The sequence below is a fragment of the Panicum virgatum genome, chromosome 6K (assembly GCF_016808335.1).
Source record: "Panicum virgatum strain AP13 chromosome 6K, P.virgatum_v5, whole genome shotgun sequence".
NCBI classification, from domain to species: domain Eukaryota; kingdom Viridiplantae; phylum Streptophyta; class Magnoliopsida; order Poales; family Poaceae; genus Panicum; species Panicum virgatum.
In genome coordinates, this window is record NC_053141.1 from 11078765 (window position 1) to 11106115 (window position 27351).

The following is a 27351-nucleotide window of genomic DNA, read 5'->3' on the forward strand; positions in this document are numbered from 1 at the left end:
ACCGTTGGATTACAATATGATGCACATACAGTCATATTACATTCAATATCCTTCTATATATCCAAATTGTACCTCACAAAGACCGATTAGCAATAATCTGGTCAAGAAAGGTCCTAATTGCAACAAGGAGGGTGAGAAGGATGTGAAGAAAGACTCAAAATACTTACAGCCAAGGTGGTGTCCCTCAGGCTTGTCTCACACCCAAAAGAGAAGACTGCAATGTATGCGCAAACAAGAGTTGATGGAGCAACAAGTGAAGGTCAAGCCAACAAAGCCAGCAGCCATGAAGAAAGTTTGGAGGCCGAAGCAAGTTGTTTCATCATCAACTTGAAAGAAGCAAGTTATGGCCGATAATTTTTTTATCGCCCTTAGCACAAAAATGGCCGATGTATCAGTAATCATTGCCCTTAGACAATTTTGGTTCAGAGGAGTGTTCTTTGGCATGCAATCTTTGCCAAAGAACAGGAGGGCACATGTTGACGACCAAAATTGGCAGCAATCCGAGTAGACCGGTCTGACCAGTATGCTGAAGCGGTCTGACCGGTCGGGTTCCCTGTAACCGGTCTGGCATGACCAACCGGTCTGACAGGTGGGTCGGACCGGTCTGACTGGTCCGTGCAGAGTCCGAGTACAATTAGGTATTTTTTTTAGATTTAGATCTGTAAACAGAATTTTCTTGCGGGATAAGTCCACCCCACACTATAAATATAAAGGGTCACGGCCGATTGAGGGAATCCAATCGATCAAAATACAAATCAATCTATTACTTTTATTGTCTCTACTTTTTTATCTCCAAACCCTAGCTCTTCCAACCCCATTAACTACTGTTCTTCCTTCGTCTCCGTGACGTCTTGAGGCTAGCCGATGATGTACTCAAACATAGGGTCCTAGAAATTAATCTTAAAGTGGTTGGCTAGCCGATGATGTGCTCAAACATGCATGTTTCCTATATGGATTAGTGAGCAACTCCTTGGTTATTTTTTTCTTGCAAGGTTCACATCACATGTATATTCATTCCCGAATCCACCGCCTTACCTCCTGCTATGTTGTGTGCTCAGAATGTTCGCAGAATGTTCGGAGCCCTTCTGGTACTCATCCTCCCCACCTTCGTAAAACCTATGAAACCTGAAACCAAAATAGGAATGCATGGATGTAGAATTGTTAAGCTTTCAGTCTTGTAAAACAAACTGAGCGGCAACGCTTAGTAGGTGGTGGTGTACAACAGGATTGTGTTTACTGTGTTAGCGGCTGGACATTTTGCCGAACACTTGGCAGGCAGTGGATGCAACGTCGGATCCTCGGATACAACTCCTGCATTCCTCGAGGGATGGCGCAGACGCAAGAGGTTGTCGCCGGATCGGAGCTGCTTCCCATGGCACCAGCGGGTGACTGGCAGCCGTGCGATGTGCTCCTCGAGCTCACCTCCGTCGCTGCACAGCAGGAGGTACGGCAGTCCAGGGCGGCGCTGACCGTGTTCCGGGTAGTCAGGCGGCGAAAGCAAGAGTCCTGTGGGTGCATGAGAATCCTGAAGGCGTGGAGGTTCCATTATTTGTGCAACCAATCGAAGGTGAGAAGGGCTGGCAGGGGTAACTGAAAGGATCGTTGCCCAAGAAGGGGGGGTTGAATTGGGACTTTTTCAAATTTCTATCTAGTCCTTAACCTAGACTAGTATTGCCCAATCTACAAATTTGAAACCTAGTCACTAGAGCATGCTAGCACAAGGTCCTTAGGTAGGTAAACACACTATCATGAATATTTTGTCTAAAAGGTTTCACACTAGCAAGGTCAAAACCTAAGCAAAAGATCACACTACCATGCAAGTTGTCCTAGTCAAACTACAAGCAATCAAAAGCAAGAATAACAACAAAATGATTTAATTGCTTGAAATAAAAGTAAGGGACATGAGACAACCAGATTTTTTCCCGTGGTATCGAGGAGTTGACGCTCCCCCCTAATCCACGTTGGAGCACCCACGCAAGGGTATAGCTCCCTTGCTTCACCAAGTAGCAAGTGATCACTAAGAATGCTCCTTCTCCATCTCCGGAACGGCGAGCTTCACACCATGTACAATCTTCTTGTCTTGGGGCTCCAACAAACTCCAAGATCTCACCAAGAACCTCCCGATCACCAAGACCGGCTAGGTGCCATCAAACACCAAGAGTAACAAGCTTCTAAGCCTTCACTTGACCTACACTCAGTTGGTCCTAGCTCAAGCACACTTGCTACACTTGCAAAGGATGAATTCTTCAAAGTTGAAGCACAAACAATTCACTAGATCTTCTCTCTTTTGCTCAAATCACTTTCTCTTCTTCTCAAGGGTGGCCTCAAGTATTCAGGGTGTCAAAGGCAACTGAAATGAGCCAGGGGGTGCCCTTATATAGAGTGGAGGAGGTCACAAAGCCGTTGGAAGTTCACTGCAGAAAAACCGTGACCACCGGAAGAACCGACAGGTGATAAAGTTGAGGCGTCGGTTCAACCGGTCTCTCTGTGTCTAAATTGTAGCCGTTGGAGTTCTGACACTGTATCCAGGCTTGCGTCATTGCACCGGTGCATGCTCCATAGGGGCATCGGTTCAACCGGTGCTGAAGAGTTTTACTGATCAACTCAAACAAGCTCTCTGGAACAAAGTATATCCAATGCACCGGTGCTTTGCTTCTGAAGCGTCGGTTCAACCGGTGCTGAAGGCGAGTTGAGGTCCACCAAAACATACTCTCTGGAACATAGTATATCTAATGCACCGGTGCTTTTCTTGGGACCATCGGTTCAACCGGTGCTATAGGGATTTCTGATTTGATATCTACTGGCATCCAGAGAGATAGACCGACAGGGCGTCGGAACTTCCGGCAAGCATCGGATGCTCCGATGCAAGGGGCACCGGTTTAACCGGTGCTGCTGTTTTTCCTTGTTTTCAGCTGAATTGACTTGGATTCGAATGTTACTTCGATTGTTTCTTCTTCCAAGCGTTGCGTTAACTCCAATTGACCAACTTGGGCTTCTTTTGAGCGAGTGTGCAAGATTTCTAAGGCCAACTCAATTTTGGTCAAGCTACTAACTCATGAACCCCTCTTAATAGTATGGTCAAGAACTAAAAACTATAAACCCTAGCTAAATCAAGTGTCCTTCATCTCCTTGTGACACTTGAGACTAGAAAGGTCCTTAATCTTTGAAATTGAGTCATTGGCATGCATGGTTGTTCCGAATTGAGGGGTCTCTTTTCACATTTCATATGAGACTAATTTAATCATTAATTTTTCCTTCAAAACACACGTTAGTCGCATACGGTTGTCATTAATCACCGAAACTTACCATTAGCATCTATCGGTCTAGATGCACTTCAATCTTCCCCTTTTTGGTGATTGATGACAACACAAAGTAGAGATACATACTATATGAAATAGAAAGCGATAAACAAGCATGCATTACTCGAAATAAAGTACATGTAGGGACATGTCAACACAGAGCATACCACAATATCCAAATAACATGTCCATACACAAAATCCAGGAGGATCCAATCACGCCACAAACCACCAAGCTCCCCCTATCTCTACTCCCCCTATCTATCTCCCCCTTTGGCAACAAAGCACCAAAAAGGAAGGCGATCTAGTCCTGAGCTGGAGAAGGCGGGGTCTTCAGGCTGGGTCCGGTGGAAAACTGAGTGGCGGAGTCGTCGGCGTCGTCGTCCGTCCAGTCGTCGTCGAGCGAAGAGGACTTCTGCTCGACTGGAGTCGTCAGAGCAGCAGAAGTAGCTGGAGTAGCAGTAGTAACCGGCTCGGCGACGACCGTGGAGTCCGTCGGAGGAGCAGACGTGACAGGAGTCAGGTCTGGCTGTGTAGGGCGCACGACGGACGGACAGAGCACCTCAGGCTGAGAAGGTGAGTCGAACATGAGTGACTAAGCTGAGGGGTGCTGTAGCTGATGTAGGATCCGCTGCTGCCTAAGGAACTTTGCACGCTGCTCAGCAGTCCAAACACTAGGCTGTGGAGCAGGTGCCGGAGCAGAAGTGGAAGTAGCAGCAGGGCTGGCAAACAAACCAGTCGGAAGAAAAGGTGACATCGGGAAGGATGCCAGGGGTGTCTGCACGAAACCACCAACGGGTGGAGCAGGAGCTGTGGGGTCGAACTGGAGCTGCTAGGGTGTGGGGAGCTGAGGCTCAGGCAGTCCAGTGTGACGGTATAGCTGACCGAAGCATCCCGAGAAGAATGTGAACATCTGTTGCTGAATCTGGGACTGCTGCTGTAGTTGTAGTCTCATGGCCTCCTGCTGCTGCCGGATCCCCTCAAGCACTAGTGTTTGGGCCTCCTACTGGCGAGCCTGCTCGGCTTGCATGCTCGGCTGAGCTGCAGCAAATCTGTCCTGCTGGTCTGATAGCCGAGTAAGTATAGCTGCAAGAGAATCTGGCTGTGTGACCTGAGCAGTGGTAACTGAGGAGCAGGAGCTTGTGCTGCACCGGAGGATCCTGCCTCATCGTCATGAGCACCTCGAGGAACAGTAACAGTGGGAATATACTCCTCGTCATCCTCCGAGTCCTCTGAGTCTGTGACTAGATAGTGTGGGAGCTAGGCCTCTGCTGCTGCTAGTGAGGCATCCTCGGCTACAGTCGGATCATCTGCAACTGTGCCCTCAGCCAAGACATGCTCATCTAGAATCCGCTGTGCTCGACGCTGGCCTCTCAGACCACGGCGACCATCTCGAGGAGCAGAAGGTTAATAGAAGCTGAAGAACGTCCTCGACTATGCTAGCTCATCCATGTGTGCATTCTGACTGAGCTGAGCAAGTATCCCGCACATCCAATGAGCGAAGGGGGTGACGACGGTGAACTGTCATCCCATCCATGATCACATCCTCTAGCTTGCAGATGAAGAAGTCGACAAGGTCAAAGTCACGACCTGTCATGATGTACAGTAAGAGCCACTGCTGCAGAGCTGTAATCCCCTCGTTGTATCCAATCCGGTTGTAGGATCAAGAACACCGACTAGAGGGGGGGTGAATAGGCGGTTTAAAAACTAAACCCAACAACACTAGAGAAATTTAATTAGTAACAAATGAAAGCCCTATGTCAAGCTATAACAATCTCTAGATGGGTTTGCAACCTAGGGTGACAAGACACGAATTAAGCTCTAGTAAAGTAAATTGCTCAAAGTAAAGACAAGAATAAAAGAGAGCAAGAGTAGTAACCGAGCTTGACACAAGAATATATCCCGTGGTGTCGATGACTTGCCGGTCACCCCTAATCCACGTTGAGGTGGATTCCAAGAATCAACCGCTCCTCTATCAAGAACCTCTTGATCTTGAGCCGGCTTGAATCAAGGAACCGCTCCACACCTCGATTCCACTAGAGTTGCTCTTCACCACTCCGGTGAGGTGAGCACAAGACCTCTCACAACCGAAATCGGGGCTCCTCAACAATCTCCTTGGAGGTGCTCCACGAAATCCACTTCTCCAAGCCGTCTAGGGAGCGGCAACTCCCAAGAGTAACAAGTTGATGACGCTTGCTTGAAGTTTCCCTAATGCCACAAAGCTCAAACTCTTGATGCAATGCACTAGGAAGCTCTCACACTCTTAAAAATGCAATCTCTAAGCAAGTGTGTGTGAGAGAGGGATGCCTTAGCTCTAATGTGTCAAGAATGCAATCCAAATGGCCAAGTGAGACACCCAATGGCCGGGCATTGGGTATATATAGACATCCCTCCAAAAACTAGCCGTTACACTCTTTTCTGCGAAGTCGCGGACCGTCCGCGATTCAAAAACCGGACTGTCCGCCGTTATAAACCAGTGAGTCAGAGTGCATTTAATGCATGTCAGAACTAGCCGTTAAGCCCTGGCGGACCGTCCGCGCCCCAGTGGCGGACCGTCCGCAGTTAAGAGTTCCAACCCCACCAGAGACTAACAACGTCTCTGGAACAACTTTGAGATTAGCCTGCGGACCGTCCGCGCCTCAGGAGCGGACCGTCCGCAGTTTAACTTTGAAGCCCACACCAGAGAGACACCCTTTCTGGTAAAAAATGAAATACAGTAGCGGACCGTCCGCCCACCTGGGCCGGACTGTCCGCCAGCCCACCAGAGCCTCTGCAAGCTCTCTGGAACGATCGCGGACTGTCCGCCCCTCTGGGCCGGACAGTCCGCCAGCCCACCAGAGCCTCTGCAAGCTCTCTGGAACGGGCGCGGACTGTCCGCCCCTCAGGTGCGGACTGTCCGCCGTTACTCAGTGATCTCGAACTTAGTCTATTTCAAAACTTTTCAAAACGCCGTTAGCCCTCATGCATGCAACTAGACATTTTGAGCAAAATGGCACTAAAGACCCGTCAAGCATGAGTACACAACCCCTCTTGATAGTACGGCTAACTATCCAACAAATCCGGTCACTTTTCATCCACTAAACGCCTTGTGACCGGTAAAATGTAAAAGCCCTATTTTATACCTTTGCCTTGAGCCCGAGCTTTACTCATTATCTCCAAAACTCCATACGTTCACAACCAAATGTCTTTCATCCGTGAATCAACCTATACTCATCTTCTCAAATGAAATCGTTAATCCACAAACCGTTGTCATTAATTACCAAAACTAGAATTAGGGGCCTAGATGCTTTCAATCTCCCCCTTTTTGGTAATTGATGACAACACTAAATTTTGGAGTGATAAAAGTTTTCAAGTCAACTTTATACACTAGGCATAAGGTGGACTTGGAATTGAACTTTGGAAGAACTTACTCATTTTCTTGAAAGTTTCAGAATATGGTATGAATAAATTCACCAAGTTCGATGAGTAGAGAGAACTCCCCCTTGATATGTGCATATAAATTTTCATGAATACCAAGAGCACATATATATATTTGAGAATTTTGACAGAGTTTTCCCTAGAAGTGGAAATCGAGGCATACAAGATACAATAGATATATGATATGAAAGTTTAGCATGGTTAGCACGACCTCACAACCACAAGATGAACATAAATAGATAAGAGTAGCGCAAACTAACATAGTTCATCACACATTACAAACCAAGGTTCAAATCCAAACACAAGTCTCAAATAGAGTTCATGAAAGACACAAATATATAAAACATGTGAGGCAAGCGGAAGCTGAAAACGAATGATCTCCATAAGAAGTCCATGAGCTCCCCCTAGATCCAGGCACTCCAAAGCTCCTTCTCCCCCTTTGGCATCAATTGCCAAGAAAGTCAAACGGCTGGTGGAGGAGGTGGCGGTGGGTAGAACGGCTGGTGCGGATAGAACTCTGGAGGCGGCACTGGAGCTGGAAACACTGAGTAGAAATGATCAGAAAACCCTGTGAAGGCTGTGCTGAAAGCATCAAAGCGCTGCTCTAGCTGCTCCTGTCTCTGCTCAAGCTGCTCAAACTGCTCAGAGGAGGGCAAATCCTCAAAACGTGAGTCAAGGGCTGCTATATCTGAGTGTAAGCTCTCATGAAACCCCTGCATCTGAGTCATCATGGGCTGGAACATCTGCTGCTGCATGTTCTGAAAGTTGAGGTTCATTTGATTCTGCATCTGACTAGCCAACCCCGCAATCTGAGAGGACATGCTTTCCTGCATGGATGCAAAGTATGGATCAAAGTAGCCAGCTGGAGGAGCCCACTGCTGCTGTGCTGGAGGATGCGGTGGTGGCATGGCATGCTGAGCTGCAGCTGCTCCCATATGAGCATCATCATCACTATCATCTTGCCCCTGTGCTTCGGCATCCATATCATCTCCAGGGAAGGGAGTCAAAGGCCTCAAGAGAAAAGCATTGTCATTCTTGAATGGCCTGAAAGGAGTGTGCTTGCTTTCACATAACCCTCTGAAGCTAGTCTTAACCTTGATGATGGACATAATGTATGGAGCAAAGTACAAGTTCATCTCCATGTTAAGCCTCAAGTCTGCAAGTTGATCCATGATAAGAGCAATGACATTGATTCTATTTCCATTCATGACATGAGATATCACATTCCAATAGTGTCCTCTAATCTTGTCCTTGTTGCCACTCTTAGGCATGAATGTGACTCTAGCAATCTTATTGATCACTGCAGGATGATGCCTCAGACCCTGAGTGCCCCCAAAAGTTCTAGCAATTCCAAGATGTGCAGGCTCATAGAACATGGGATAGTCATTCTCATCTAGAGGGTTTTCTAACACAATATTCATACTTTGCTCACTAGTGATGAGATTATAATCCAATTCATTTGCTTCAGCAAACTGTGCAAATGTAGCACCATAGGTTCTTTTCCCAGTTGTCCACCTAAAAGTTTCCTCAACCATGTTGATCTCTAGGGTGGCATAGAACTGGCGTATCACAGTTTCATTCCAATCACACCTATGCTGCAGAAAATTTGCTAACCCCATTTGCTGAAATCTATCTACTAGATCAGTCATGACTTGTTGTTGTCTCATGTAGCCTATGTCAATGGTCTGATGTTTGAATACATTTTTCTTAACTAGATGACCAAAGTAAACATCTTTTTGTACCTCGGTTTTGAAGAAAAGAATGTTGGTGTCACGAGGTAAGCTGAATTGATCCACTGCTCTTGCATTGGCATAGCTCTCTGCAGTCCACTGACGGCTAGGTAGATCTAGCCCCATTAAATCTGTAATATCATCATCAACCCCTTCAGTCTCTTCCTCTGAAGACTCATCACCTGCATCTCCTACTGAAGAAGCTGCAGCCATCTCACTGACATTTGGAGCATAGTCCACATCATCCGAGTCATCACTGTCTCTTTGTCTTTTGGAAGACATAGCCTTCTTGATTTTAGAAGCTACCTTGATGATCTTCCGGGGTGGCCTGAGATCAAGATTTAACCATAAGAACAATTACTAAAGCAATAGAATGAATCCTTAATGATAACACAATTCAGCACTGATCTGAAAATCTGATACTAGCGGACCGTCCGCCCTTCTTAACGCGGACCGTCCGCGGTTCATGAACTACCACGGCGGACTGTCCGCGTCCAGCAGGCGGACTGTCCGCGACCCATCTGTTCTGCGCAGGAACACAAAATCGCCCTCATCTTTGATTCATCCACATTTTGAGTTTTGATTCAAATCCACCAACCAAAATTAAACTATAGTATCTCCTCATCACTAGGAATAAGATCCCCCAAGTATTTTCAAGAATCCATGGCCAAAAAATAGATCGGAGCATCTAACCCTAACTCTTTCCAATAAAGAAATCCAAGAACAAGAGTTAGGGATTCATTGAAATACCGCGAGGACATGATGCACTATCTTGAGACGAGTCCGGGGATGTGCTCGGACCGTCCGGGAACCACTCCAAAAGGGCTTGACCTTGTCGTCTTCCCCACGTGCTTGAGAGAGAAAGAGAGAGACACTTTTGGAGTATGTGTTCGGTTTGGTGGGGGAGGTGAGGGGGACACCCAATATAAGTCAAGTCTGGCCGACCCCACAATTCTGTCCAGTCGCGGACTGTCCGCTGTCCTTTGGCGGACCGTCCGCCTTTGAAAATTTTTTTTTACTGCAACTGACTGAACTTCCTCTGCCCAACATGCGCGGACCGTCCGCGGTCCTTTTGCGGACTGTCCGCAATGAATTTCTGCGATTGACAACTTCTCTGCAGAGCCTCTGGTGAACAAGTTCAATTAACGGCGGACTGTCCGCCTATTACCCGCGGACCGTCCGCGCTACCAAAAATCTGACAAGTCTGAATTCTGCCAATTTTCTCAATTCCAACTCCAATTTGGGATCATTGCTCATACAAAAATCCAAAAATCTCAAATATTGCATGAAAACCTTCAAACGACTTATATGAGCAAGTTTCAACAAGAATTCAAAAATAAATCGAGTAGAATCATGAAAACTCATAAATGGCTCAAAAATACCTCAAAAATTCAAAAAAATGAAACAAGAAGTGCATGAAAGAACCATATGCCACATGTGCTAGTTTTCAAGCCACATTTGAGAAGTCAATGATATTTAACTCATTTCTCAACTTGCAAAACCGAGATTCATCTAAAGGCTTGGTAAAAATATCGGCTAATTGATCATCCGTGCCAATACCATCAATCTTGATATCACCCTTGTTCACATGATCTCTAAGAAAATGATGGCGGATATCAATATGCTTGGTTCTTGAATGTTGAACTGGATTAGAGGCAATCTTCACGGCACTTTCATTATCACACAACAAGAGAATTTCATCAAATTTCACACCATAATCTAGAAGAGTTTGCTTCATCCATAATAATTGAGCACAACAACTTCCGGCCGAGATATATTCCGCTTCGGCGGTTGAAAGAGCCACGGAATTTTGCTTCTTTGATGACCATGATACAAGAGATCTTCCAAGAAATTGACAACCACCGGAAGTGCTCTTCCTATCAACCTTGCACCCCGCATAATCCGAATCCGAGAATCCAACCAAATCAAAATGAGCACCCTTGGGATACCATAAGCCAATATTAGGAGAATATTTCAAGTATCTCAAGATCCTCTTGACGGCGGTCAAATGACATTCTCTAGGTGCGGCTTGAAATCGTGCACACATGCAAACACTAAACATGATGTCGGGCCTAGATGCGGTCAAATAAAGCAAACTACCAATCATAGAACGGTAAAGCTTTTGGTCAACCGGGTTACCTCCCTCATCTAGGTCGAGATGCCCGTTTGTGGCCATAGGAGTCTTGATTGGTTTTGCATCTTCCATTCCAAATTTCTTCAAGATATCCTTCACATATTTTGATTGACACACAAAGGTGCCTTCCTTGAGTTGCTTGATTTGAAGTCCAAGAAAGAAACTCAATTCACCAATCATGGACATCTCAAATTCCCTAGACATCATTTCACCAAATTCCTCACAAAAACTTGGGTTAGTTGAACCAAAGATAATATCATCGACGTAAATTTGACAAACAAACAAGTCTTTACCAATATCTTTAGTGAACAAGGTAGTATCAACCTTACCAATTTTGAAGCCCTTAGAGATAAGAAAATCCCTCAATCTTTCATACCAAGCTCGTGGAGCTTGCTTAAGACCATAAAGAGCTTTAGAGAGCTTGTATACATGATTTGGCTTCTTGGGATCTTCAAAACCGGGAGGTTGCTCAACAAAAACAAGTTCACTAATTTTGCCATTCAAGAAAGCACTTTTCACATCCATTTGAAAAAGTTTAATGTTGTGAGAGCAAGCATAAGCTAATAAAATTCTAATAGCTTCTAATCTAGCAACGGGAGCAAAAGTTTCACCGAAATCCAAACCTTCGACTTGAGTGAAGCCTTGAGCGACCAATCTTGCCTTGTTCCTCACAACCATTCCATCTTCATTTTGCTTGTTTCTAAAGATCCATTTAGTGCCAATAACATTATAATTCTTGGGCCTCTCAACTAAATCCCAAACTTGATTCCGGGTGAAATTATTTAATTCTTCATGCATAGCATTCACCCAATCCGGATCTCTCAATGCTTCATCTACACGGTTAGGTTCAAGAAAAGATACAAAAGAATAATGTTCACAAAATGAAGCAATGCGAGATCGAGTTTGGACACCCTTACTAATATCACCCATGATTTGATCCACCGGATGATCCTTTGCAAGAACATGAAGAATTCTTTGAGGAATAATGGGTTCTTGAGTTGATGAAGAAGGTGCACTAGATGAACCAACTTGATCTTGTACTTGAGAATCATCATTACTTGAATCTTGTATATTTTGTTGTGCTTGATCATTTGAGATAGAAGTTGAAGGATTAACTCTAATAGAGATAGAAGGACCAACTTCATCTTCATCTTCTTCTCTTGGTCTAACATCACCAATTGACATATTTTTCATTGCATTTCTCAAACCATCACTTCTCACATCATCAAGATTTTCTTGTTCATTGTGAGACCCATTGGTTTCATCAAACTCAACATCATATGCTTCTTCAACAATGCCATGTGTTTTGTTGTAGACCCGATAAGCCTTGCTACTAGATGAATATCCAAGAAGAAAACCCTCATCACATTTGCTTTGAAACTTTGATAACCGAGTTCCCTTCTTGAGAATATAGCATTTGCAACCGAACACTCTAAAATATGATATATTTGGCTTCCTTCCAATGAGCAACTCATATGGGGTCTTGTTATGAAATCTATGGCAATACAATCTATTTGAGGCATGACAAGCCGTGTTGATTGCTTCGGCCCAAAAACTGTCCGAAACATTATACTCGGAGAGCATTGATCTTGCCATATCAATCAAGGTTCTATTTTTCCTCTCAACAAGACCATTTTGTTCCGGAGTGTACTTGGTTGAGAATTCATGCTTGATTCCTTTCTCATCACACCATTCCTCAACTCTTGTGTTTCTAAACTCACTTCCATTGTCACTCCTTACTTTCTTTACCTTAAGCTCAAATTCATTTTCGGCCCTTGTAAAGAATTTCTTGAAAGTGTCATATGTATCGGCCTTGTCATGAAGAAAGAAAACCCATGTATATCTTGAGTAATCATCTACTACCACAAGACAATAGCAATTTCCACCAATACTTCTATAAGTTGTAGGACCAAATAAATCCATGTGCAATAATTCCAAAGGTCTCTCGGTTGACATGACACTCTTAGTGGGATGAGTATTTGCAACTTGCTTTCCGGCTTGACATGCACTACAAAGCTTATCTTTATCAAACTTCACATTCTTCAAGCCAACTACTAAATCATGCTTCAAAAGTCGGTTGAGTTGTTTCATGCCAACATGACCAAGCCTTCTATGCCATAACCAACCCAAAGATGATTGAGTGAATAAGCAAGTGGACAAATTTGCCTCTTTAGTTGCAAAATCCACAAGATATACATCCTCATGTCTAAATCCCGTAAAGATGTGATCTTTTCCATCCAAGCTAGTCACTACAACATCATCTTTAGTGAAACTACACTTATATCCAAAATCACAAAGTTGAGTGACCGCTAAGAGATTAAACTTGAGAGAATCAACTAACAATACATTTGAGAGAGAATGATTGCTTGAGATAGGAATTGTACCAACTCCTTTGACTTTGCCCCGGCTATTATCACCAAAAATGATGTCACTATAGCCACCCACATTCTCATCTAGAGAGGAAAACATCATTTGATCTCCGGTCATATGTTGAGTGCATCCACTATCAAGCACCCAATGTCTTCCTCCGGACTTGTAATTCACCTACAAAGAGGAAGTAACTCTTTTAGGTACCCAAACTTTCTTGGGTCCTTGAGCGTTAGTGACCACATTAGTGACCAAGATTTTGGCACCCAAATGGCATTCTTTTTAGCACCATTTATAGGTATCCCTACAAATTTTGCACTAACATTGCCATTTGAATTTTTCATAAGCACGTAACTTGAATCAAAGGATATGACTTTCTTGTTGGTGCAATTCTTCTCAACATGGCCAACCTTCTTGCATTTTTCACAATATGGCTTGCCACTACTCTTCACAAAGGTAGTTTTGGTTTGCACAAAAGCCTTCTTCCCTTTCTTAGGAATATATCCAAACCCTTGCTTGTTCAAGGTGAACTTTTGGCTTGCCCAACAATGATTAAATTTTGCTCTACTATCATAGCATTTTCTCAAATCATTAGTCAAGCAAGTAACCTCTTTCTTTAACAAATCATTTTCCATAATGAGAGAATTATTGCAATATGAGTTGTCTAGGTTGGTGCACAAAGAACTAGTAGAGCTAGAGCCACAAGATTTATCATCAATTAAATCACAACTAACACCAATGCTCAATGTTGCTTTTCTTTCATGACTAAGCAAGGTATTGTGAGCTTCCTCAAGCTTCTCATGAGTTTCTTTGAGATTCTCATGAGAAGTATTTAGCTCCTCATAGGAATCTTGAAGAGAAGTAAACTTCAACTTAAAGTCCCTCAACTTAGCCTTTTCCTTTATCATGAATTCATCGGCATCATTAAGCATTTCAACAAGATCATCATATGAAAGTTCATCAAGTTCATCATCTTGTTGTACCTTTGCACCACCCTTTGCCATAAGACAATGTGGTGTAGAGAAGAGTGATGGAGCCTCCTTGATGGCGATCCCGGCAACTCCCTTGGATGGCTTGTCATCATCATCATCATCATCGGAGCTTGCATCGGAATCCCATTCAACAAAATAAGCTTGGCCATTCTTTTTCTTCTTGATGAACTTCTTCTTCTTCTTTTCATCATTTTTCTTGTCCTTTTTCTTGTTTGGACAATTGACAATGATATGACCTACTTCACCACAATTAAAGCAAGTCTTGTCCACAAAAGGATTTTTTCTTGATGATTGACCTCTCTTGCCAAAGCTCTTCTTGCTCATCATTCTATTGAATCTCTTGACAAAAAGAGCCATCTCCTCATCCGATTCTTCTTCTTGGCATCCACTTTCTTCTTCATTTTTGCTATCTTGAGCTTTGAATGCCACACTTTTCTTTTTCATATCAATTTCTCCACCATGAGCTTCATCTTGAGATTTCTTGAACATGTCATGGGTGAGAATTTCTCCCAATATTTGTGTGGGAGTTGCGGTCTTCACATTTGACCTTACAAGTAAGGTCACAATTGTGTCATATCTTTCCGGAAGACATCTAAGAAACTTGTGGTTGAAATCCCCATCCGGTACCTCAAATCCAAGTCCCTTGAGATCATTTACAATGTCATTTAGCCGGTTGAACATCTCGGCTATGCTCTCATCCTTCTTCATGGTGAATTCACTAAAATTTCCTTTAAGCAAGTATAGCTTGGCCTCCTTCACCGTTGATGTACCCTCATGAATTTCCATGAGCTTCTTCCATATGTCATTTGCATTGGTGAGGCTCTTGACTCTATTGAATTTATTTACATCAAGAGCACTAAAGAGCACATTAACCCCTTGATCATTTAGTGTCTCATTTTCCTCATCTAGGGGTGTCAAACTCTTTGGGTCCAAAATGACATATCCATCATTTACTACTCTCCATAGCTTTCTACTCATGGCTTTGAGATGAGCCGACATCCTAGTCTTCCAATAATCATAATTGTTCCCATCAAAGAACGGTGGCTTCCCAACATGAATCCCATGATCACTAGTCATTGTTCTACTCCAAGATGGTTAAATCCTTAATTAATGGAGTACTTAGCTCTGGTACCACTTGTAGGATCAAGAACACCGACTAGAGGGGGGGTGAATAGGCGGTTTAAAAACTAAACCCAACAACACTAGAGAAATTTAATTAGTAACAAATGAAAGCCCTATGTCAAGCTATAACAATCTCTAGATGGGTTTGCAACCTAGGGTGACAAGACACGAATTAAGCTCTAGTAAAGTAAATTGCTCAAAGTAAAGACAAGAATAAAAGAGAGCAAGAGTAGTAACCGAGCTTGACACAAGAATATATCCCGTGGTGTCGATGACTTGCCGGTCACCCCTAATCCACGTTGAGGTGGATTCCAAGAATCAACCGCTCCTCTATCAAGAACCTCTTGATCTTGAGCCGGCTTGAATCAAGGAACCGCTCCACACCTCGATTCCACTAGAGTTGCTCTTCACCACTCCGGTGAGGTGAGCACAAGACCTCTCACAACCGAAATCGGGGCTCCTCAACAATCTCCTTGGAGGTGCTCCACGAAATCCACTTCTCCAAGCCGTCTAGGGAGCGGCAACTCCCAAGAGTAACAAGTTGATGACGCTTGCTTGAAGTTTCCCTAATGCCACAAAGCTCAAACTCTTGATGCAATGCACTAGGAAGCTCTCACACTCTTAAAAATGCAATCTCTAAGCAAGTGTGTGTGAGAGAGGGATGCCTTAGCTCTAATGTGTCAAGAATGCAATCCAAATGGCCAAGTGAGACACCCAATGGCCGGGCATTGGGTATATATAGACATCCCTCCAAAAACTAGCCGTTACACTCTTTTCTGCGAAGTCGCGGACCGTCCGCGATTCAAAAACCGGACTGTCCGCCGTTATAAACCAGTGAGTCAGAGTGCATTTAATGCATGTCAGAACTAGCCGTTAAGCCCTGGCGGACCGTCCGCGCCCCAGTGGCGGACCGTCCGCAGTTAAGAGTTCCAACCCCACCAGAGACTAACAACGTCTCTGGAACAACTTTGAGATTAGCCTGCGGACCGTCCGCGCCTCAGGAGCGGACCGTCCGCAGTTTAACTTTGAAGCCCACACCAGAGAGACACCCTTTCTGGTAAAAAATGAAATACAGTAGCGGACCGTCCGCCCACCTGGGCCGGACTGTCCGCCAGCCCACCAGAGCCTCTGCAAGCTCTCTGGAACGATCGCGGACTGTCCGCCCCTCTGGGCCGGACAGTCCGCCAGCCCACCAGAGCCTCTGCAAGCTCTCTGGAACGGGCGCGGACTGTCCGCCCCTCAGGTGCGGACTGTCCGCCGTTACTCAGTGATCTCGAACTTAGTCTATTTCAAAACTTTTCAAAACGCCGTTAGCCCTCATGCATGCAACTAGACATTTTGAGCAAAATGGCACTAAAGACCCGTCAAGCATGAGTACACAACCCCTCTTGATAGTACGGCTAACTATCCAACAAATCCGGTCACTTTTCATCCACTAAACGCCTTGTGACCGGTAAAATGTAAAAGCCCTATTTTATACCTTTGCCTTGAGCCCGAGCTTTACTCATTATCTCCAAAACTCCATACGTTCACAACCAAATGTCTTTCATCCGTGAATCAACCTATACTCATCTTCTCAAATGAAATCGTTAATCCACAAACCGTTGTCATTAATTACCAAAACTAGAATTAGGGGCCTAGATGCTTTCACCGGTACAACAGACTCTTCCTCAAAGCTAGGTGGATAGAGTGTGCCACGGGAGTCAGCCTGTCCGGTGTCCTCGGTGTGCCAGGTAGGAAGGGCTGCTGAAAGAGAGTGCTGACCTTCTCGTCAGAAGGGAAGAGAGTCTCGTGAGGGCGACGAGGGGGCACCGTGTTGCCATAGGCCATGTAGTGCAAGTAGTGTGGCTCCTCGGCAATCTGAACTCCAAGCAGAGTAGCCAAACGTGCTCGAGTCAGACGATAGTGCCTCTCCTGGAACATGAAGTCAATAAACTGCCGGTCCTCCTCAATAAACAGAGTGGCGTAGAAGACTCGAACCCACTCTCGAATGTATCTGGACCTCTCACTGAGTAGAGCAGGCAATCCATCATATCTCTCGAAGAGAGGAAGCACTGGAATCCCTCCTGCTGCCACACCCATAGCCACCCAGTGGAGCATCTTGTGCTCACTGATCTTGATATCCAACTGGCAGTAGGCGTGGTAAAAAGACTCCTGGAGCAGAGTGTGAAAGCGACGATCAATTCCAACGTCTCTCTGCTCGGGAAACCACTGCTCCGGGGTCACATATCTCAATCTCTTGACCCTAGGTCCTGGAATGCCCCTGAGATCCAATAACTCAACCTCGGGCAGCTCCTCACCACTGTCCTGACCTCCTGTCTCAGTGCCACTACCGGTGTGCTGCTGCTGTGCATGACCTGCTCCCCTCTGAGTGCCACCACCTCGAGTCCGTGGACGAGAGCGGGACTCAGGTGTGGTCTGTGCTGTCTCTAGCTGACGAGTACGTCCTGAACGACGTAACTGCTGCTGTGGCTCCCCCTGAGTCTAAGGATCTCTGATCCGAAGTGATCCCTACCTGTCTGCAGCATCTGCAACTGCCTCATCCTGCTCTCGCTCGCGATCCTCATGGGTGCGCTTCTTCTTCTTCTGCACAACCATCTTACCCTTGCCCTTCTTGTCTCATGCCATCTGTCATAGAAGCATAGCATGGAATGAGCCTAAAGCACGAAATCTAGTGGATATCTGTCGAACATCACACTAAAAAGGGGTTTGCAGGATCAAGAAAGGGTGTGTGTGTGTATGTGTATGTGTGCAAAGGATGATGTATCAAAGGAACTTCACATGCCAAAGAGTGTGTAAGCCATACCCTTGCAAATCAGGGAAGAAATCGAAGAAAAAGCCTAAGAGGCAATTCCTCGAACACCTTGTGTGCACTTGAATCAAGGGTGGAGTGAACTTGAAACGGCCTTGAATGCATGCAAGTGGGAGTGTGAGGAAGGTGTGCTGGCGCTGCGGGCGGCGGCGAACGGCGGCGCAGAGGAGCAGCGGCGGCACAGGCGCGGAGCGGGCGGCGCGCGGGTGGCGCAGGCGCGGCGTGGGCGAGACGCGGGCGCAGTGAAGGCTCGGCGCGGGCGCGGAGTGCTGCGGCGGCGGCGCGCGTGCGAGCTGGGGTGGAGCGGCGCGCGAGAGGCGGCGGAGCGGCGTACGGGCTGAGGCGCGGGTGCGAGGGCGGCGGTTTCGCGAGGAGGAAGAAAAGAGCCGCTGAGACTGACGCGCGGGTCCCGTGAAAAGATTAAGTGAAACAGGACGTGTGGGCCCGCCAACCCTAAAGCACCGGAAGGTCCGATGGTTCGGAGAAATAGGCGTCGGTGTATCCACCGGTGTAAGGTTGACCAGATCTAAATGAGTTGAAAAACGTGGTCAACAGGGGCACCGGAAGAACCGCCACTGAGGCATCGGAACATCCGACGGGCGTTGGTGCAATGGCAGGAGTAAGGTCCAGAGACACTGCAAGGGCCAAAACTCCATGCAGTAGCACCGGTTGAACCGATGCTTAGGCGTCGGTTCATCCGCCAACCATCGGATGCACCGGTGGCCGTCGGTGTAACGGTCGGAGGTTGTTCTAGAGACGATGCAGAAACCAAGCCACGAAGACTTTAAGCACTGGTTGAACCGATGCAGTGAAAAACCAGGCGTCGGTTTAACTGGTGGTTAAGTAAATTTTCTGCTGAACTACAAACTCTACTTCTGATCCAAATTTTCAAAAACAAAGCCATAAACACCCAATTTGGACCATTTTCAAGAGACAACCTCACCCCTCAAACACTCATACTTAGTGCTCGCAAGCTTTTACATAAACATAGGCAAATTAAGATCCAAGCGAGGTTTTAAACACAAAAACCAAATGTATGAGCCACTTTGCCTATGAACTTAGAGATTGAAACTTTAAGTTCGATAGGACGTGACTCAATAGGCATGAAAGCGCAACATTGATCTTATCATTCTTGTAGAGATGACATATCATATTTAACATGAATATCTTTCTCGAAGTGTGATTTGCTCCCTTGTGATGCTACTAACGTGATGCAAAGCCAATGCAAAGCTAGAAATTAATCATGGATGCATTCTATATGACAAGCACATGCATTGCACAAATTTAAATCTATCTTGTCAAGTTTGAACCCTTGGCAAGCTTCTTCATGATGAACCATTCTTCATGCCATGAGCGAAACGAAGACCACCGGCTTATGCAAGACCCATGTTCATCACTATCTTGACAAGGTTAGACAAGCCCCTAGCATTTGTACATATGAGATGCATCTATATGACAAGGCAATTATATGACGTTAGAAGCATCTAGAACGTTAAGCTCACTTCGCAACCTACAAAAGGTGCTCTCATCTAGAGGTTTTGTGAAGATATCCGCCAATTGATCTTCGGAACGAACACCACAAAGTAGTATATCATTCCTTGCCACATGATCTCTTAGAAAGTGATGGCGAATATCTATGTGCTTGGTGCGAGAGTGTTGAACCGGGTTATTAGCAATTTTAACGGCACTCTCATTATCACAAAGGAGCGGGATCCTATCTAATACTACACCATAGTCCAAGAGGCTTTGCTTCATGTAGAGGATTTGAGCACAACAAGCCCCGGCGGCAATATATTCCGCCTCCGCGGTTGACAAGGCCACGGAATTTTGTTTCTTTGACGACCAAGAGACTAAGGAATGCCCTAGCAAGTGGCACCCACCTGATGTAATCTTGCGATCCACACGGCATCCGGCAAAGTCTGAATCCGAGTATCCCAAAAGTGTAAAACTAGTGCCTTTGGGGTACCACAAGCCTATGCTAGGTGTATGCTTGAGATATCTAAGGATCCTCTTAACGGCACTAATGTGTGATTCCTTAGGATTAGCTTGAAAGCAGGCACACATGCATACGCTAAACATGATATCGGGCCTAGATGCGGTTAGGTAAAGAAGTGACCCAATCATTGAACGATAGAGAGTTTGGTTAGCCGATTTACCTCCCTCATCCAAGTCAAGATGTCCATTAGTTGGCATTGGAGTCTTGATCGGCTTGCAATCATCCATCTTGAATTTCTTGAGAATATCCTTTGTATACTTTTCTTGATGGATGAAAGTCCCTTCCTTCAATTGCTTGATTTGAAAACCAAGGAAGAAATTGAGCTCACCGATCATGGACATCTCGAATTCCCTAGCCATCATTTCTCCAAATTCTTTGCAAAGAGTGGGGTTAGTTGAACCAAAAATGATATCATCAACATAAATTTGACATACGAATAGCTCTTCATTGATGATTCTTGTGAATACAGTTGTATCCACCCTCCCGATCTTGAAGCCCTTGTTGAGAAGGAAGTCACGAAGGCGTTCATACCAAGCCCTTGGCGCTTGCTTGAGCCCGTAGAGCGCCTTGTGCAACCTATAAACATGGTTAGGATATCTAGGGTCCTCAAACCCAGGAGGTTGTTCAACAAACACCAACTCATTAATAAAGCCATTTAAGAATGCACTCTTCACATCCATTTGAAAGAGTTTCATGTTATGATGTGAAGCGTACGCTAAAAGGATACGGGTGGCTTCAAGTCTTGCAACGGGGGCAAATGTTTCACCAAAATACAACCCTTCAACTTGTGCGAAGCCCTTTGCCACAAGTCTTGCCTTGTTGCGAATCACTACACCATGCTCATCTTGTTTGTTGCGGAAGACCCACTTGGTACCAATGATATTCTTGTCTTGAGGACGTTCATCAAGAGCCCAAACTTCATTGCGGGTGAAGTTGTTGATATCTTCTTGCATGGCTATCACCCAATCCGGGTCCTTAAGAGCTTCATCTATATTTGTGGGTTCCAAGCAAGAAACAAACGAGTAATGTTCACAAAAAGAGGCATATTGACGTCTACGAGTTCTTACTCCACCGGAGGGGTTACCCGTGACCAAGTCAATGGGATGATTTCTTGAAGTTCTTGTAAGCCTCTCTTGTGCTTCAGACGTTGATTCTTCTAGTGATTCGCCATCTTGATCTTGAGCTTGGGCTTGTTCACTTGTGATGTGCGTGTCATCAAATGGAAGTTGTTCTTCAACCACTTATTCATCTTGGGCATCATGAAAAGGAGGTGAGGCATCATCTTCTTCATCAGATGACTCATCATGGTGATGTGATGTGTAGACTTGTCTTCATCCTTTGAGTCATCCTTGGAAGTGCCTTCAACTTGAGTGGATGAGGCTTGTAGCTCTTCTACCTCCTCCTTTGGCTTGACTTGCCCAATGGTGATGTTCTTCATGACTTCTCGAAGTGGTTCATCACCTACATCATCATAAGAGAAAACTTCCCCTTGGGAGCCATTAGTCTCATCAAACTCCACATCACAAGTTTCTTCAATCTTGCTAGTAGCACTATTGAATACTCGATATGCTTTGGAGTTTGATGAATAACCAACAAGAAAACCAACATCACATCTACTTTCAAACTTGCCTATGTGCTTCCTTTTCTTAAATATGTAGCATTTGCAACCAAACACCCGGAAGTAGGAGATGTTGGGCTTCCTCCCAATGAGAAGCTCATAGGGTGTCTTTCCCAAGAAGCGGTGGAGATAAACTCGGTTGGATGCATGGCATGCGGTGTTGATGGCTTCCGCCCAAAATCTATGTGAGATGCCATAGTCATTCAACATTGCTCTTGCAAGAGTGATTAAAGTCTTGTTCTTCCTTTCCACCACTCCATTCTGTTGGGGTGTGTATGTTGATGAAAACTCATGCTTGATCCCCATGTCGTTGCAAAGTTCTTCTACTTGAGTGTTCCTAAACTCCGTGCCATTGTAACTCCGGACCTTCACAACACTTGACTCAAATTCATTTTGAGCTTGCTTGACAAAAATCTTGAAGATTCCCAAAGTCTTGCTCTTGTCTTCTAAAAAGAAAGTCCAAGTATATCTAGAGTAATCATCAACAATTACGAGACAATAGAGATTACCGCCAAGACTTTTGTAGGTGGTTGGCCCAAAGAGATCCATGTGTAGTAGCTCCAAGCTTCTTGATATTGACAAATAAGCCTTCAAGGGATGTGATGATGCAAATTGCTTCCCGGCTTGAAAAGCACTACACAATTTATTTTTGTCAAAAGTAACATCTTTGACACCAACCACCATACCTCGTTTGAAGGCCTTCTTGAGTTGGCTCATGCCAATATGAGCAATGCGGCGATGCCAAAGCCAACCCATGGAGTTCTTGGAGAAGAGACATGTCGCCAAGCTTGCATCATTAGATGAGAAGTCAACAAGGTAAATGTTACCATGTCGAAATCCTTTGAATATTAAGCTCTTGTCCTCCTTGCTTGTCACTACAACCTCACTATCACTAAAGGTGCATATTAGTCCTAAATCACAAAGTTGAGCAATAGATAACAAATTAAAACTAAACGACTCAACAAGCAACACATTAGAGATAAAAAGATCCTTAGTGATGGCTACCTTACCCAAACCTACCACTTTTCCTTTTGAGTTATCACCAAAGATGACATGTTCATAATCGCCCACATCTTCATCTAGTGAGGTGAACATCTTTACATAGCCGGTCATGTGTTGTGTACATCCGCTATCAAGCACCCAATGCTTGCCACCGGCTTTGTAGTTCACCTACACACAAATGAATCACTTTTGAGGTTTGGGAACCCAAGCAAGTTTGGGTCCTTTGACATGAGTTACTAAAGCTTTAGGAACCCATAGTTGGCGTGGTAGCTTTCCCTTCATGTGAGTGCCAATAAACTTTGCCTTAACCTTGCCACTTTTAAGTTTGCTTAACAAGAAATGATGTTCATTGAATTGAGACTTGTAATTAGGAGGCAAGGTAGGAGGTGGACGAGTAGGAATTGGACACTCCCTTGTGTGATGCCCGGTGATTTGACAATGTTGACAATATGAGCCAACTTCCTTCGTGAAGCATGCATTGAGCTCCGGCGACTTTGGACAATTTTCCGGAGGGTTGGGAAATGATCCAAGTCCATTTGTCCCATAGTGCCTTCCATTGTGGAAGAGAATCTGCTTATGCAAGTATTCTCCCCTTGTCACATTGAACATGCATTTGGTCATGCTTTCAAGTTCCTCCTCAAGTTGTTTCTCCCTATCATGGTTAGTCTTTGAACAAGAAGGAGAAGAATGATGACAAGTAGTAGGGTGAGGCAACTCCGCAAGATCATCACAAGAAGTAGCTATATTGACTTTGATGACTTTCTTTTGAGTTTCTTTTAGTTCTTCATCCAAAGCATCAAAGGTAAGGTCAAGTTCTTGATACCTCATATTTAAGTTAGCATAATCAAGCTTGAGCTTCTTGTTACATGAAGTAAGTGACTTGTTAAGCACAACTACTTCCTCATATTTAACATTCAATTCATCATGCTTAACAAGTAGCTTGTCATACTCCTTTTAAGTTGCTTGTTAGGAACAATGCTTGTATCATGAGTTTCTACTACCTCATTATGCCTAACAATCAACTCATTATTTGAGGCCTTAAGCTTGGAATATTCAATTTCAAGAACTTTACATTTTGATTTGTACTTCTTGATCACTTGTTGGTACTCATCTAGGATGTTTTGCACTTCATTAGGAGATAATCAATGTTCACTTTCATCACTAGAGGAGTCTTCATCATCACTCACCTTGGAGTTACCTCTTGCCATGAAGCACATGGGTGGTGGAGGTAGAGGTGCCTCATCACCATCATCTTCATCATCATGCATGGCAATCCCCACAATCTTTTTATTTGATTCTTCATCACTTGAGTCATCATTTGAGGATTCACCATCCGTGATCCATTCTCCAAGGAAAGCCTTGACCTTCTCTTTTCTTGTGAAAGACCCTTTCTTCTTGTGGTCCTTCTTCTCATGACTTTTCTTTGATGACTTGTGTTGATTGTCATTATCTTCTTATTTCTTGTTGAGCTTTGAAGGCTTCGGACAATCATATGAGAGGTGACCATATTTACCACAATTGTAACAAACTTTCTTGACATTGTCCTTGCTCTTCCGGGTACGAAACTTGTTTTTCTTGGGGTCATAGTTGTACCCTCTCTTGTTCAACCTTGACATCATCTTGGAGGTCTTCCTCATGAGAAGTGCTAACTCAACATCACCATCTTCATCACTTAAATCTTTGTTAGCTTCATCTTCGCTTGAGCTTGGCGATGGAGCTTTGCACTTGTTCGTTTTCTTGGACTTATGATCACTCTTAGCTTTGAGTGCAAGATCTCTTTTGTCTTGCGGTGGATCAACTTCTCCCAAGAGGAACATCTCATGAGACCGAATCTTCCCAACAACATCACTCACTTCAAGCGTTTCAAGATCCTTCTCATAGAGCAATGAGGTGACGATGTTGTACTTGAGCTTGTTTAGACAATGTAGGATCTTTCGGATGATGTCACTATTAGACAAAGGAGAAATTTCAAGAGCGTTAATGTCCTCAATAAGCACATTTAATCGAGCATACATTTGTTCAACCAACTCATTTGGAAGCATTTTGAATTCATTAAGTTTTTTCTTAAGCACTTGATATTTTTCTTCACGAAGCTTTTTAGAACCAACATAGATAGCTTCAAGTGCTTCCCAAATTTCATGAGAGGTCTTTTTTCTATGAACACGAGCAAAGATCTCCTCACTAAGAGCATCAAATAAAGCATTCTTTGCTCTAGCACCATATTTGACTTGATCTTCATTCCACGGACCAACAATAGGTTTTTCCGTGACCGCCCAAGCTATGGGATTAATAGCCTCAAGGTAACCCGTCATACGAGCTTTCCAATAAGCATAGTTTCTCCCATCGAGTTTGGGTGGACCACCACTTCCCCCGGCCATACTCTAGGATTTTAAGCCTAAAAAGAGAGCCCTTGCTCTGATACCAATTGAAAGGATCGTGGCCCAAGAAGGGGGGGTTGAATTGGGACTTTTTCAAATTTCTATCTAGTCCTTAACCTAGACTAGTATTGCCCAATCTACAAATTTGAAACCTAGTCACTAGAGCATGCTAGCACAAGGTCCTTAGGTAGGTAAACACACTATCATGATCATTTTGTCTAAAAGGTTTCACACTAGTAAGGTCAAAACCTAAGCAAAAGATCACACTACCATACAAATTGTCCTAGTCAAACTACAAGCAATCAAAAGCAAGAATAACAACAAAAGGATTTAATTGCTTGAAATAAAAGTAAGGGACACGAGACAACCGGATTTTTCCCCGTGGTATCGAGGAGTTGACTCTCCCCCCTAATCCACGTTGGAGCACCCACACAAGGGTATAGCTCCCTTGCTTCACCAAGTAGCAAGTGATCACTAAGAATGCTCCTTCTCCATCTCCGGAACGGCGAGCTTCACATCGTGTATTGTCTTGGGGCTCCCACAAACTCCAAGAGCTCACCATGAACCTCCCGATCACTAAGACCGGCTAGGTGCCGTCAAACACCAAGAGTAACAAGCTTCTAAGCCTTCACTTGACCTACACTCAGTTGGCCCTAGTTCAAGCACACTTGCTACACTTGCAAAGGATGAATTCTTCAAAGTTGAAGCACAAACAATTCACTAGATCTTCTCTCTTTTGCTCAAATCACTTTCTCTTCTTCTCAAGGGTGGCCTCCAGTATTCAGGGTGTCAAAGGCAACTGAAATGAGCCAGGGGGTGCCCTTATATAGAGTGGAGGAGGTCACAAAGCCGTTGGAAGTTCACTGCAGAAAAACCGTGACCACCGGAAGAACCGACGGGTGATAAAGTTGAGGCGTCGGTTCAACCGGTCTCTTTGTGTCTAAATTGTAGCCATTGGAGTTCTGACAAAGTATCCAGGCTTGTGTCATTGCACCGGTGCATGCTCCGTAGGGGCATCGGTTCAACCAGTGCTGAAGAGTTTCACTGATCAACTCAAACAAGCTCTCTGGAACAAAGTATATCCAATGCACCGGTGCTTTGCTTCTGAAGCGTCGGTTCAACCGGTGCTGAAGGCGAGTTGAGGTCCACCAAAACATACTCTCTGGAACATAGTATATCTAATGCACCGGTGCTTTTCTTGGGACCATCGGTTCAACCGGTGCTATAGGGATTTCTGATTTGATATCTGCTGGCATCCAGAGAGATAGACCGACAGGGCGTCGGAACTTCCGGCAAGCATCGGATGCTCCGATGCAAGGGGCACCGGTTTAACCGGTGTTGCTGTTTTTCCTTGTTTTCAGCTGAATTGACTTGGATTCGAATGTGGCTTCGATTGTTTCTTCTTCCAAGCGTTGCGTTAACTCCAATTGACCATCTTGGGCTTCTTTTGAGCGAGTGTGCAAGATTTCTAAGGCCAACTCAATTTTGGTCAAGCTACTAAATCATGAACCCCTCTTAATAGTACGGTCAAGAACTAAAAACTATAAACCCTAGCTAAATCAAGTGTCCTTCATCTCCTTATGACACTTGAGACTAGAAAGGTCCTTAATCTTTGAAATTGAGTCCTTGGCACGCATGGTTGTTCCGAATTGAGGGGTCTCTTTTCACATTTCATATGAGACTAATTTAATCATTAATTTTTCCTTCAAAACACATGTTAGTCGCATACGGTTGTCATTAATCACCAAAACTTACCATTAGCATCTATCGGCCTAGATGCACTTCAGTAACTCACCGTGAGAGTGGACCAAGGAGGCGACGGCGGCTTTTGTGTGTGTCGATGGGGAGCAGGTGCTGTCAATGAAGGCTCTGCCTAGAGGCTAGTGGAGGTTCGTGGTAGACGGTGGTGGATGCTCAAGGAATCAGGCGATGGATAGCTGGTGGCGGGGGATTCACTGGGCGGCGCCGTTGTCTTCCTTCTGTTGGGACCGCCGCTTCTGCCGCATGCACTACCTTCTTCGCACGTACGCTGTATGTGGGAGAAGAGGGTATATCACCGTAAAAGTCGACCATGGTGGCAACGGCGGCTTGCATGCGTCGACATGGAGCCAGTGCTGTCAACGAAGGCTCTGCCTGGAGGCTACTGAAGGTTCGTGGTGCAGAGGCAGTGGTGGATGACTGGATGCTCAAGAAATCGGGCGATGGATGGCCGGTGGTGGGGGATTCAAACGGCGGCGCCATTGTCTTCCCTATATTGGGACCGCCACTTCCACCATGCGCGCACTACCATTTTCCCCACGCTGTCTGTGGAGAAGAGGGTAGATCACCTCACCATGAGAGTCGACCATGGCAGCGACGGCGGCTTGTGTGCGTCGACGGGGAGCCGATGTTGTCAACGAAGGCTCTACTTGTAGGCTAGTGGAGGTTTGTGGTGCGGAGGCAGTGGTGGTCGCTGAAGGAATCGGGCGATGGATGGCTGGCGGCA

At 45.0% G+C, this 27351-nt stretch overlaps 1 long non-coding RNA gene across 1 annotated transcript; it reads right to left on the reverse strand.

The window, feature by feature from the left end:
- Positions 1-854: 854 nt before the first annotated feature.
- Positions 855-27243, reverse strand: LOC120711728. Its single transcript, XR_005690456.1, has 3 exons — positions 26662-27243; positions 1238-1525; positions 855-1125 (listed from the first exon to the last, which is right to left on the reverse strand). It is a non-coding gene; the product is annotated as an uncharacterized LOC120711728 (long non-coding RNA).
- Positions 27244-27351: the final 108 nt, after the last annotated feature.